At 47.9% G+C, this 13,970-nt stretch overlaps 1 protein-coding gene and 1 long non-coding RNA gene across 2 annotated transcripts in view; one reads left to right on the top strand and one right to left on the bottom strand.

Moving 5' to 3' along the window:
• TECR (trans-2,3-enoyl-CoA reductase) overlaps positions 1-13,970 on the top strand; it is a 168,321-nt gene that overhangs the window by 21,236 nt on the left and 133,115 nt on the right. The gene's annotated exons all lie outside the window — the stretch shown is intronic.
• The window catches only part of LOC138292860 (uncharacterized), a 38,989-nt gene that overhangs the window by 14,947 nt on the left and 10,072 nt on the right, over positions 1-13,970 (bottom strand). The gene's annotated exons all lie outside the window — the stretch shown is intronic.

The raw sequence follows: 13,970 nt of genomic DNA, 5'->3' as shown, positions 1-13,970 counted from the left end.
CCAGGTCGTAATAGAGATGGTGAACCGTCCCTGTTGGACGAAGGGCATCTACCCTCCTTACCACCTCATTCCCAAGACAGCTCCCTCAGTGCAATCCTGGACCTCCGGTCACTTAACAAATATGTCCTGTTGGAATATTTCCACATGACAGCCCTTCATGATGTCATGTAATTCCCCTCCTCCAGCAAGATGATCCCATTAGACCTCAAGAATGCCTTATTTCATTTACTGATACACCCCGCCCACCAGCGCTACCTTCACTTTGTGGTAAGTTGCCAGCACTACCAATTCAAAGTACTGCCCTTTGGGGTTAACACTCCTTCAAGTGTGTTCACCAAGTCCCTGGTGGTGGTAGCCACTCATATAAGGGTGGGCTGCACTTGTGTTCCCTTATCTTGACGATTGGCTGATCAAGAGCACTGGCAGGCTGCACTGCCTACCCATCACTGAAGCCCAGATCTCCATGCCCCACTACCTTGAATTCATCATGTATGCCATCAGGTTCCACCTCCAACTCCTTCAGGTCCAGCCCTTCCTGTGGGTCAGCCCTAAGCGCTGCTACAAAAAAGTATACCCCAACCAACAGAGGGTGTGGGCATTGTAACAGCTGCTGGCTCATTTTCAGATCAGTTGTCTCCTCACAGTCAGAACATTAACGCACTTCCTAAGGATGATGGCCTCCTGCATTGCCATAATACTCCATGCCAGGCTCCATGTGCACCTGGTAAGGGAGAACCTCTTGACGTGATGGGCACAAGCACAGGTCACTGGGATTATCTAGTGTTAGTGCAGGACCAACACCCATTGCTTTCTGCAGTGGTGGAACAACAACAACCTGTTGCAAGGCTGGCTCTTCGCAGACCCTGTCCCTCAGGTAACTATTACCACAGACACCTCCCTCTCAGGGTGGGGGACACATCTAGACAACATGACAGTACAGGGAATGTACCTCCCACCCCCTATTTCCAAGGGTGGCAAATCGAGTACCTCAAACTTGTGGCCATATGCCTAGCTTTCAGAGCCTTTTTTTTTTTTTTCTCAAAGCAGTCTGGGCAAAGTAGTCCTCATCAAAATGGACAACATGGCCACCAGGTAATTATTACCTCTAGAAGCAGGGCTACATGTATTTTTCCTAGCTCTCAAGCCTAGTGCAACAGATCTGGCACATGACCATCTACCACAGCATATATCTCCTGGCGGAGTACCATCTCAGTTTAGACAACAACTTTGGCAACCCGCTGTTAGAAATGGGGTTTCTGGTTCGGAGTGGTTTGCACCCTGTCCCAAGTAGGGACCCTCACTCTAGTGAGGGTTGGGAGACACACAGCTTAGATAACTCCTGCTCACTACCTTGATAGCTTGGCACAAGCAGTCAAGCTAATCTCAGAGGCAATGTGTAAAGCGTTTGCGCACACACGCACAGTTGAAACCGCCCCAAAAGTACTCCACACCAGAAGAAATATAGCCAATATTTCTCTGAATAAAACAAGACCAAAACGACAAAAAACCAACATACACAAGTTAAGTTATGAATTTTTAAAGATTAAACTTCAGTATAGCGCCAACTGTGGCTATTGTGACGTCTTGACAGAGTGTGACACCACTTGTGAGGGAGTGCGGGCTGGTCACGTAGTCTCACGGACCCCAGGTACAGTACCTTTTGAAACAGATGTTAAACGGAGTTGGGGAGGTGAGGCGTCGCTGGAGCCAGTGCAGCATTGGTTCATACTTTTGGCAGGGAGATGAGATGTTGCTTCGTTACTGCTAGGCAGGGGAGGTGATGCGTTGGTTCCTTACTGCTACAGGGGAGGTGATGCGGCATCGGTGGTGAGGCGTCAGTTCCTTATCATTCAGCGGGATCGATAAATCCAGGAGGTCAAAATGCGAGGTGTCTACTTCGCGTTTTCTCGGTCACTCCACGAAGCCACATGTGCTGTGGTGGAGTCGGGTGTCCCAGACGTCGGTGACACAACACTCGTGACGTATGCTGTGGTGGGACTTTGGAGGTGCTGTAGCGGCGTTGGGCCTGCGGCATCTGTTGCGGTCGTTGAACTCAGCAGGGACCGCGGCACAGTTTGACAGTGGCACCGGTTCCGAAATCGCTCTGGAGTTGATGTACTTGGTTTCACCAGAACTCACTTCCAAAGCCCCAGGGACTGGATTTGGCACCACTTGGCAACTCAGGACTCTCAGCAAGAAAGCGCAGGTGCTGGCCGATGAAGTCTTTGATGTCCCTGAGATTCTAACAGGAGGCAAGCTCAGACCAAGCCCTCGGAGAACCTTTGGAAGCAGACTGTAGAAAGTTAAGTCCAGTCCTTTCACTCCCAGGACAAAAGCAGCAGGCCAGCACAGCAAAGCAACAGGAAGAGTGGCAGTCCCTCCTACAGCATCTAGCTTTTCTTCCAAGCAGAATGGCCTCAGGCAGAAGGATTCTAAAATTGTGGGTTCAGGGGTCCAATACTTATACTTCTTTCTGCCTTTTGAAGTAGGTAACCGTCAAAGGAAAGTCTTTGTAGTGCACAAGACCCTGCCCTTTCCTGTCCTGGCCCCAGACACACTCCAGGGGGTTGAAGACTGCTTTATGTAAGGACAGACACAGCCCTATTCAGGTGCAAGTGTCAGTCCCTCCCACCATCTAGCACAGCAAGACCCATCAGAATATGCAGGGCACACCTCAGCAACCTTTGTATGACTGTCTAGAGAGAATTCACAAACAGCCCAACTGTCATCCTGACCCAGAAGCATATTCCAGCAGACATGCAGAGGCACAGAATGGTTAAGCAAGAAAATGCCCACATTCTAAAAGTGGCATTTTCAAACTTACAATCTGAAAACCAACTTTACCAAAAGATGTATTTTTAAATTGTGATTTCAAAGACCCCCCAAACTCCACATCTCTATCTGCTCTGAATGGGAAACTGTACTTAAAAGATATTTCAGGGCAATCCCCATGTTAACCTATGGCTTGAGATATGCCTCAATAGTGAAAAACAAATTTGGCAGCGTTTCACTGTCAGGGCATGTAAACCACACCAGTACATGTCTTCCCTTTTAAATACACTGCATTCTGCCCATGAGGCTGCCTTACGCCTACCTTAGGGGTGACTTGCATGTAGTAAAAGGGAAGGTTTTGGGCCTTGCAAGTGGGCGCACTTTCCAGGTCGAACTGGCAGTTTAAAACTGCACACACAGACACTGCAGTGGCAGGCCTGAGACATGTTTGCAGGGCTACTCGAGGGTGGCACAGTCAGCACTGCAGACCCACTAGTAGCATTTGCTTTGCAGGCCCTGGGCACCCCTAGTACACTTTACTAGGTACTTACTAGTAATTCAAGTATGCCAATCCCAGGATACTGATACATGATATGGTTACAATTTAGATAGAGAGCACTTGCACTTTAGCACTGGTCAGCAGTGTTGAAGAGCCTAGAGTACTAAAGCCAACAAAAACAGGTCCGAAAAATAGGAGGAAGGAGGCAAAAAGTTTGGGGATGACCCTTCAAAAAGGGCCAGGTCCAACACCCGCTCAGCAGAATGCACCATCAAATCCACAATTGAGAACTCCATCCTCAAGTTCTACTCGCATAAATCCACCATTGGGTTGCTCCACAGATGAACCTGTTTGCTACCCATGACGATGCAAAATGCCCAAACTTTGCCTCTAGGTACCCACTGTTGGAGTCCAAAAGGGGGCACCCACGGACAATTCTCTGTGGGTGAACTGGTCAGAGATATTTGCCTACTCTTTTTCTCCTCTTCCATTCCTTCTGTATGTGGTAAGGAAGATGTGGCAATTATTGCTTCTCATCTTGGGGGCTCCCACTTGGGCTAGGCAGCCTTGGTACTCCACACTCCATAAGATGTCCATCAGCACCCTTAAGCAGCTCCCCAACAGGCTGGAACTTCTCACATAGAACAAAGACAGAATCAGGCACTGAGACTAATACAGCACAGCAATTGACCTGAAACCTGAGGTCTTTGAGTTTGGCTATCGCTGCCTCCTGCAGGAGTGCATGAGTATCCGGTGTGAAGCCCACAGACCTACTTACCAGTGTGTGTTATGCTGCAAAGAGAAAAAGGTTTGTCCACTAGTGCATCCCTAAGCAACTGGACCCTCTAAAGCGTGCTGTACAGATCATCATTTGCTACCTCTTGCATCTGCAAGTCAGAAATTGCCTACAACTCAATAATACACCAGCCTGCTTTTGCAGCATACATGCAAAACAGTTAATTTTCTCCTTTATTTAGGATCTCTGTCATCAAGGTGTTCATGGAGGGCCTCAAGAGACTCATACCCTCCCCTCCTGGGTGTGGCTGCCCTGCATGGAACCTTAATGTTTTGCTTACCAGGCCCATGGGTGCCTCCCTTTAAACTCCCACACATTTGCCATTTACAGCTCCTTTTGTGGAAGGAGAGCTTCCTTATAGCCATAACTTCCCTCTGGCACTGAAGACACTTCCCTCCCCCCCCCCCCCCCCCCCCCTCCATGAGCTCTTCTGTCAGGTTCGCAGGGACAGGGTTGTTTTCAGAACTAATCATAAATTCCTCCCGAGGGTAGTATCTCATTTCCACCTCAATCAGACTACAGAACTCCCAGTCTTCACACAGCCAAAGTGTGTCGCTGAGAGAGCCCTTCATACTGTAGATGTTAAATGGACTCTCAAACTATATTGTTAGGACTACGTTCTTCAACAAGTCTGTCCAGCTATTTGTAGCCTTTCACAAACCCTACAATGGTCTTCTCTAAGCCTGGCGCACTAGGTAAATAGTTAAGTGTATCCAGACCTGCAATCACAAAGCCAAAGACCCCTGCCTCCCTGAATCCTCACTCGACCTGCAAAAAAGCGCAGCCATGATCTTTTGGGCAATATTTCGCCAGCTGATATATACGAGCAGCAACTTTCTCAACCCCACACATTTACCTAGCACTATTGTGTGGATAACCTAGCCCGTCAACAGGCTGTAGTTGGCCAGACAGTACTCATAACTTTGTTGGAGAGATCTGCATTATCCTCGGACTAACCGCTGCTTATACAGAGTTCTGCTCTACAGTCTTTGCAGAGGGTGGGTATCTACAGCTACACGTGCGATAAATGGAAAATGTTACTTGCCTGTAAGCATCCGATCATAGCATGTAGTGCTGTAAAATCAGTCGCCCACCCTCGTACCCCAGAGGCTGGGTGTACTACAAATCTCTACTCTTATTACCTATTTCTTACACTCACAATACACATGGTCTCCATACAGCGTTAACTCACCACTATATACCTATGCTCACCTGTTATGCTGATAACACACTAACTGGAATTGATGCCCAGGCACCTTGCTCCTAAAGGGAGGAGTCACAGTATATTTTGTGATTCTAAAGATTTCTTCGAAGAAAATAAACTTGCAAATGCCTAAGCCCAGCACTAGATGGCAGCAGTATGCAGAGCGTGTTAAACTACAACACAATATGAACAGATGTGTAGAAGATATGTAACATGTTCTTTTATTTCATTCGGTATCATGGAAAACTTGCATTACATCACACCTCACCCCTATTCTCCACGTACTGCAAGTATTACTTCCTGAGAGCATCTTCTGTGAGCAATGCCAGTTTTTGCACATAGTGGCCCTTGCACATTTGTGCGATGCATCACTGCCTAATGCAGTTGTCTTCTAGCTTTTGATTCTTTGCTGCCCCACACACGGAGATTAGGTGCGAATAGGACCGCATAATAATTTTATGTAGCTCTTCATCCCTCACTTCTGCCTTTTCCAAGTGCTATAAACAACAGATGTTACTATTACACACCCAAAGTACTCCATTTGTCTTCCTTCATTAGGAACAATGTCTTAGTCTCCCTAGCTGCAATTTAGGGACGACCTGCCAAAATCACTTGTTTTCTCCTCAAGGTGAACGTCCAACTGATTGGAGCTATCCTCTGACTTAACTAGATTATATCTAGTTTTATAATGCTTCCTCCTGTGCTCTCCCCCGTGCTCTATCTCCTCCCATCCCATCGTCTACTTTTTGAAAAGGAAACTGTTGCAAGGTGTGCCTCTTTAAGCACGAGTTCTAGCAGGTGTATAGTTTGTTTTGTAAATAAATGTTTTTGATTTTAAGAAAGAAAACAGTTACAGCATAGCTTGCCGACTCATAAAATTCCAATGGCCAGAATGTCTTGTTGTGTGCATAGATTTAATTTGAGCTATGTCTAGTGCAACAGATACCTCCTAATCGCCTTCCACTCCCCCATTGAGTTGGAATACTACATTGTATGAAAGGATGACTTTCAGATCTTGGATTATAAACCTGCTGGCTTGGAGACTGGTGCTAAATCAAGTACCTGTCCCGGGGAAATGGGGGCGGGGGTACACATGCCTGTTATGGTAAATGGATGGATGATCGGCCCAAGGAGGGTAGACCTGATTCAAGTGCACCCAGGCTTGCGAGGTCTCCTGTGAGGGCAGATCTGGGTTCTTTAAACTGTCAGTCAGTGTCTCCCATGCACGGGCCTTCTCCAATTTGCCTGTACTCGGTTGTGCTTTCCGCAGCAGCACAGCCCCCCTCATAGGCCACCCATTTCTCCAGTTCTTTGTGCCATTTGAGTACTTGGGGTCCCCTCAGATATTTCCAATAGCAGGTGATTTATCATTTAGCTAAAATCAGTGCCAGATCTGGAATTCACTAGTAACCTTGGTTTTGGAGGTATGGGGGAACCAATGAAGTAGGCAATGAATGACACAGGGTTGCCGGGCCTCCCTCTCCACTATATTAGTAACTGTCAGTTTGACCTTCTCCCAGTATGATCGCAGGTGAGGGCAAGACCATGCCATGTGCAGAAACTCAGCAACCTCCTCGCCGAACCTAAGTCAAGAGGTGTCAATAACTCCAAAGTATTTGTTAATACACCCTGGGTTGAGGTAGGCTTTGTGTAGCAGATAAAAGTTAATCAATTTAAACCTTGCATTTCTCGTGACCTTGGGAATCCTTCATAAAATAGTTTCCCAGGCCTTTTCTTTAATAGGGGTCCCCAAGTCCCCTTCCCATCTGGATCGCAGGACCTCAAGTGGTTAGAGTGTATCCGTTTGGTACATACAAAGCTGTTACATGCTTATGCTGAGCACTGCAGCCGAAAGCACCAAATCTTAACAGAAGTGGTGATGCTTAGGCTCGGTGGAGCCCGACTTCCAGTGCATGTGAACGGCCACAGTTACTGCCGATGGTTAAAAAGTGGTCTTGTGGTAAGTCAAAGTCTGTTCTAAACTTGTCAAATGGGAGCAGTACTAACTGGCTGAACAGGTCCCACACCTTGCCGGCTCCTGCTACTGCTCATTCATCTAGACCCCCCTCCCCCCCCCCCCCCTCCCACCCCACCCCCATAACCCCAGTATGGCAGCACCTTTAGCATTTTAAGTGGTAAGTCTGGTGAGAAAGGGGTCAGAGTGTACATCTTCTTCAGTCTCCGGGCCTAGCACTTTTGTGTTACAGCGAACTCCCTTGTTCCGTTCGGCAAGGGGCAACCCACTCTCAGTTATGTCCTAGTGAGTTCATCTAAGTTTGGGGCAAAGGGGCCCATCACTTTACCTCAAGTTTGTCTACCTGCCAGCCACTGTGCATACTACTGTACTGGGGTTCGGCCACTGAGTAGTATGACTCAGTCAGGGACTGTCAATCCTCCCTATGTGGTTGGGCGATGCAAAGTGTATAAGGCCACACGTCTACGACTTTGATCCCAAATGAAGGCCAAGATTTGGGTGTTCAGATCTTTAAGGAATGACCTAGGGTGCCATATGGGAAGTGTCCCAAAGATGTACAAAGGCAAGGAAGCACCACTATCTTCAGCAGCACTACTCTGCCAGCCACCAACAGTGGTAGCGTCCACCAAAATTTGATATGCGTCTTCAGGTTCCTCAGCACTAGGCCAAGGTTTCCGTCAAATATATCAGTCTGGGTGTAAAAATTTTTAACCTGATAGCCAGCTGGGTTCCCATTGGAGGTTTCCCAGGCCCTCTGGTATCCCGACATCTATCTTTTTGGGGAATCTTTCTTTTTGCTAATTTACCTTTAACCCTGATAAGGATCCGAAGTCCTCCAGCATAGTCTTGCCTCTCTATCCCAGGTCTCCCCTCATATCATTCAGAAAAAGCAGTAGGTCGTCCACATATAGTGCTATGTGCTGAAGTGTGGTGCCCATCTGTATGCCTCTATAGTGGGTTCCCGTCATAGCCAGACTCGTGAGGGGTTTCATAGCTATTGCAAATGGCAGGGGTGAGGGGGGCACCCCTGTCTCACCCCCGCTCTATGATGTAGCTGTCTGCATTGGTCTGTCCTTTGTGGACCCTGGCAGTAGGGTTGGTATATAACAGACTGGTCCAGGTGACAAAGTGCCTACCCAGGCGCTTATGTAACGTAGCCCCATACAGGGAGTTCCATTTTAGACTTTTGAAAGTCTTTTTGATGTCCATAGCTAGGACGGCTGCCCTTTCCTTGTCATACACGGTGGCCTCTACTAGTGTTGTCGTCCCACATTCAATTAGGTGTTTTGTCTGGGAATAAAACCTGTTTGATCAGGATTGATAAGTTTTGTCATTAATGGCAGCAACGTATTGGCAAGAATTGTGCTCAGTATTTTGGAATCCATTCTTAACATTGAAAGTGGCAGATATGACTTGTAATCATTTACAGGTTTCCCGGGTATCACAAGTGCCTCTCTGGTAGTCTGTGGTAGACTCCCAGAGACCTTGGTGGCCTTGTAAAGGTCAGCCAGTCTCAGGAGACAGTTCCTCAGCATTAGTGATATACAATTCTGCTGGGAATCCATCGTATCTCGGGGTTTTTCCTCTAGTTACACCCTTGATTCACCCTTTGATTTGCTGTGAAGTTATGTCTTCACCCAGCCCCTCCACCTCCTGTTCAGTAAGGCTAGGTAGGGGCATTTACGTGAGGAAGGCCTGGAGCACTCTTTCATCGTGGGAGATTTTGCTGTTGTGTAAGTCGTGATAGTATTGCTTGAAACAGCTTCTATACCCAAAACGACATTTACAACTGACGCCAGCAGACGAGGTCAATTCTAAGATGGCTGAGCTCCTCCTGCTGGGTTTTTCTAACCAGGCCAACAAATGGCTGGTGCGGTCACGTTCTGTGTGTTCCCTCTCCATATAGACCCTTTAATTGTGGCATCGTAGCCCCTCAGTATGCTTTGCTGCTTTTTCTTTGGCATCCAGCAACAGCTGGTGTAATTCTGGATGGCCAGGTTGATTCTGTTCTAACTCCCTGAGTGTCTTTTCTGCATTAGTGATCTCTATAAGGAACACGCTCCGGACACCCATAGATTCAGCTGAGCAGTAACGCTGAAGTTTAGACTTGAGTGCGTCCCACTCCACCTGTGGGGATGAGGCCTTTCCAGTATTATCAACAAAAAAGGTTCCTATTTTCTCCCTAATCGTCTGTCTCATCAATTGATTTTCAAGTAATTCAGGTTCAAGCTTCCAAGTAGGGGTATTGGGGTATGGTCTGCGCCACTGCAATTGCAATGGGACTTGGTTGTGATCTGAGATAGTGTGGATTAGGTACTCTGTCTTGTATATGACCATGGACGTCAGATGACCACAGAAAAGTGTCAAGTCGTGTGTGCAAGTTGTGCATGATTGAAAAGAAGGACTAATCTCGGGACTGGGGATTTCTGCGCCTTCCGGAATCCACAATGCCCCACCTCTCCCGTCAGTCCATGAATGCACAGGTCGTGCAAAGAGTCAAGAAGTCGCACAGTGGGAGGTGAGAGCGATCCATATTGGGGTCTGCTAAGCAGTTAAAATCTCCACCAGTAATTGTATACCGAGTCAAGAAGGGGGCCTAAGGGGTGGAAAATCCCACCAAGAAGGCACTCTGGTCCACTTTGGGGCCATTTACATTTACAAAGTCAATGTCTCTCCCAATGAGTCCACCAGCCACTGCCACATCTGCCCTCCAGGTCTGCTACAGTCTTGGTATGTTGAAAGGGAACTGCTGCTCTTGTCCACCCCTATAACAAAAGCTGAAAATGTAGTATAAAAGACTCCTCACCCCCCCCCCCCCCCAACCCCCATATCTACGCTGGAGTCCCAATCCCTCCTTGGCTGTTAAATGTGTCTCTTGTAGTATAGCAATGTGGGTTTTGCATCTGTTTAAATAGGAGAATAGCTTGGGAGGTTTAGACATGTTATGTATATCCTGGATGTTCCTTGAGCTCAGCTTGTAAGACATTACGTTTGCCATGGTAGTGCAATTGGTATCCCTGTCAGCCTGCCCCTGACTGGCAAAAACAGTGCCCCCCTTGGGTGCATCTTCGTCATTGGTTGCAACAGGCTTTGCATTAATTCTCGACTCAATGGGCCCCGTGAATCAACAACAACCACATTCAAGCAAATCAAATCCCAGCTCCCATCCAGCAACTGATCACATCACAATTATATTCACATAGAAAAGCATCTGGTTGTCTCATTCACAATATAAAAGTAGCCTTCAAATTGTCCCCATCCCAGCTGACAATGCTTATACAGTAGACACCATTTTTCTAAATTCATGAGCCATTTTGGGATTCACATCAGGCAAAATAATGCTAGACTCATCAAAAATGAAAGACCCGTGGTCCAAGTCTGAGCTCTTCCTTTCTTCTTCTTGGGGTGGTGATGAGGGTCTGGATTCAGAGCAGCACAGAGTCCACCGCCTTTACCACTCTGCGCTGCTCCTGTTACGCGTGTTGTTGTTGGGGCTATTGGTTTTCTCAAGGGCCTCTGTTTGCTGGAGTGTGCTTGCATGCTGTTGGCCCTGTAAGGGGGTTCCCGCTGGTTCCAGCTTTAGGCTGGTGGTCAATCCAGCTCCATCGCGGCCCATGGGCCCGCTGCTGCAGGGCTCCGCTCTGAGGGATAGGCTGATGGGGAGGGGAGCACCGTCAGTAGTCTCACTCACTGGGTCGCACCTGTGCCCTCAGGGGGAGGCAATCCTCCATCGGCGGGTGAGCACTGTCAACCCTGTGCTAGCATCAATGCTGGTGGTATGCCATGTAGGGATCACTGAGCGGTACCTGCAGGTGGCCCTCTGACCAAGAGCTTGCCTTCGCTTCGTCGTGAAGCTGGCTGAGGGCCTTGCTCTCCTTATGGTCTCTCCGGTTCTGAGCAGGGTGGCGGGGCAGTGAAAGCATCCTCCCCTCTGTGGTCTTGGGGTTGGAGGCTGTTCAGTGCTGTAGAAATGTTGTCCTCGGCAGCCCCTCCCACTGTTGGGACCACCACTCATCGTAAGGTCACTGCTGCCATGTTGGATCTGCTGCCACAGCGACAGTGAAAGGTTTTTGGGGCGCCAATTGTACTATGGAGCAGCCTCCCCGCTCCTGCAATTATCCCTATGGTGTGCAAGGAGTCCGGGCACGGCAGGCAGTGCCTTTTGGGGCTCCACCCACTGGCAGGATGGAGCTGGATGGGTCCTCGCACGCTGGAGCTCCTGATTTCACCGTCTACTCCATTCACTGCTGGCCATGCCCACCTCTAGCAGGTGTATATGGTAGTGGGCTAGGCATAACCTTGATGTTGAGGGGGTTTGAGAAGTTGTTGGTTTAATCCAACCTTGGTTGGGTGGAGGTCTTACGTGTTAGTAATAGGAAAGATACTATACTTTAGCATTTCACCGTGAATAATGTGCTTGCTCCCTTTCTCTCTTTCCACCACAACTTTAACCTACCTTCTTGTGTAGATGAGCAATTCTCAGAAGACCTTTTAGCTGCTCTCCCATCTATCCTCTTATTCTTATCAGCTTCGTTTCATTTCTTCCTATGCCTGCAGGATCCGTGAAGCCTCGAGAGCCGATGTTTAGCAACCACAGGAAACTTTAGGATCTCACGTCGATTCGCATTAGGTGCGTCTTTATCCACCCCTCGGTTAATATTGTTATCAATCTCCAAAGGATGAACGGTTGAGGTAACCTGGCTCGGTTTCAATCCTGAGACCTGCAGGCTGCTTCTGGGCAGCGCGCGCGGTGTGCATCCGGTACTGCCCCACCCCAGTTAAGTACTCCTGTCTCTTCAGCGCTTCAGGCTTGAATATGATTACACGGGCACTGACGGATGGCGGCGGCTGCTGTCATGCTTTATGTCATGCTGCTAAATACCGGGCAGTCCTTGCGCGAGTCCTGTAAGTAGCAGGATTGGGAATTAGCAGCGCCTTCCGTGCAGTGCGCCGAAAGCCCCTCGCTCTTCTACCGACGTCTTGCGTGGCAGGATCTTAAATCCGTTTAAGTCATTTTCTAACCTACTGCAGAATCCCTGGTAATTTCAGCATGTGCGTCGGAGCACCGAAAACACCCAAGTACCCGGAAGTGATGGGGACCGATCAGCTGATTTTACGCTCAAAAGTGATTTAGATACATTTAGAATGTTGCGAATAAAAACAACCGTACGCTCCTTTTCTTGGTTTTAAAAATACCTGCTTAAAATGTGACTTGATTTGAGCACGCACAATAAGAGACGCGAGAAGAGATGGGCAGCTATTGAAAGTAGACGGGTGGCTGTTCTAGCTGAAGGGAAGCCTAGAGGAGGGACAAGATTGATCGGTAACATGGATGGGTCAGTCTAGTGGAGTGTCATATCCGAACACGCCTGAAAACGTAAGAAAATAGTAATTTCATTATTTAAAATGATTGTAAGTTCTTTAGTTTTAACGAAGGACAACATGTATGTTGTTGAGTCTCGCCTACAGACAATTTTCCTACAGTCTGATGTTGAAAAGCCCCATTGTGGACAATGCGAATCCTAACAGTGGACTTTGGGCCAGAACCTAGGTTAGAATTGGTTTGCGTTATTGGCACTCAGTTGCTTGCTTGCTTATTTGATGGCTTCCTTTGCTCTTCCTGTGTTTTTCCTTTTAATGGACGGCTTATGTCCTTCTAATGCTTTTCTTGGCGATCCTAGCAGCCTCAATTTGCAGAAAGCGCACTCGTGTACTTTTTGTATTTTTCCGTTTAGCACTCAAAGGCTGACATCGCTATTTTGCAGAGGTAACCTCAAATAAATGCCCCCCGGAATGCTGTATGTCTATGCATGGTGACGAGGGCAGGTTCATATCTCATCATGCTGGTCCGACACAGCGTCACGAAAACAACTTGCGTGCATGATAACACGTGCACACACCAACTTTATTTTGGATGGTGCACAGCACTGGCAAAAGCGTCTCCCCCCCCCCCCCCCCCTTCTGTTTGCCGACCACGAACAGCATTAGCAAAGACAATACGTCTTCTGAAGGAGAGACTTATTGGTTTTCCATTTCCTACTTTTAAAGGTCAGGTTACATTTAATAATGGGCAGGAGGAATCTAGACTTTTAGTTGGCGTGTAAATAGACAAAAAATACAGCTGCATGGTTGGCCACGTGGTTTTAAGTGCACTTTTCGTCGAGTGTGCTAGCAACGAACTATACACTGCGAAATGTGACTCCGACAAAGTGCCTGCAATGAAATCGTACAGAAATGTGTCAAACAGGTGCACGCTTGACAGCTTACCCCAGGGTTGGCTGGTGGTTAGTAATGGATGTGTACACAAGGGGGCGCAATTGCTTTTGTGTTCCCTCTGAACTACACCAATTCTCTCACGAAATCAGTCGCCGAGAGGGGGTGGTGCTTTTGCAACGGTTGCAGATCCAGGGAGACGCTGGGACGGGTTTCCGTCGTTGTGAGCAGTACAAATGTCTACCTTCGTGGCCTTTGTTTGGCCATAGGATGGCCACCTGTGTCGCTCAGATTATAGACCGTGACTAGAAAATTCTTGACAAGGCGCTAATTTAAGTAAAGAATCATTAAATTAAGTATGCAAGTACTGGAAAACCGTTATGAAAATGACCAGGGCTGTGTGACAGTTGTACTTCTCTCGTTTTCGTTTCAATACAGAACATAGTTGCGTGCCTATGCAAGGAGTTCCCACTGTGTTTTGGCTTCTAACCACAGGCGGCTAGTATACTGT

This window comes from Pleurodeles waltl, chromosome 4_2, assembly GCF_031143425.1.
Source record: "Pleurodeles waltl isolate 20211129_DDA chromosome 4_2, aPleWal1.hap1.20221129, whole genome shotgun sequence".
NCBI lineage: Eukaryota > Metazoa > Chordata > Amphibia > Caudata > Salamandridae > Pleurodeles > Pleurodeles waltl.
This window is presented reverse-complemented; position numbering and strand designations above follow the sequence as displayed.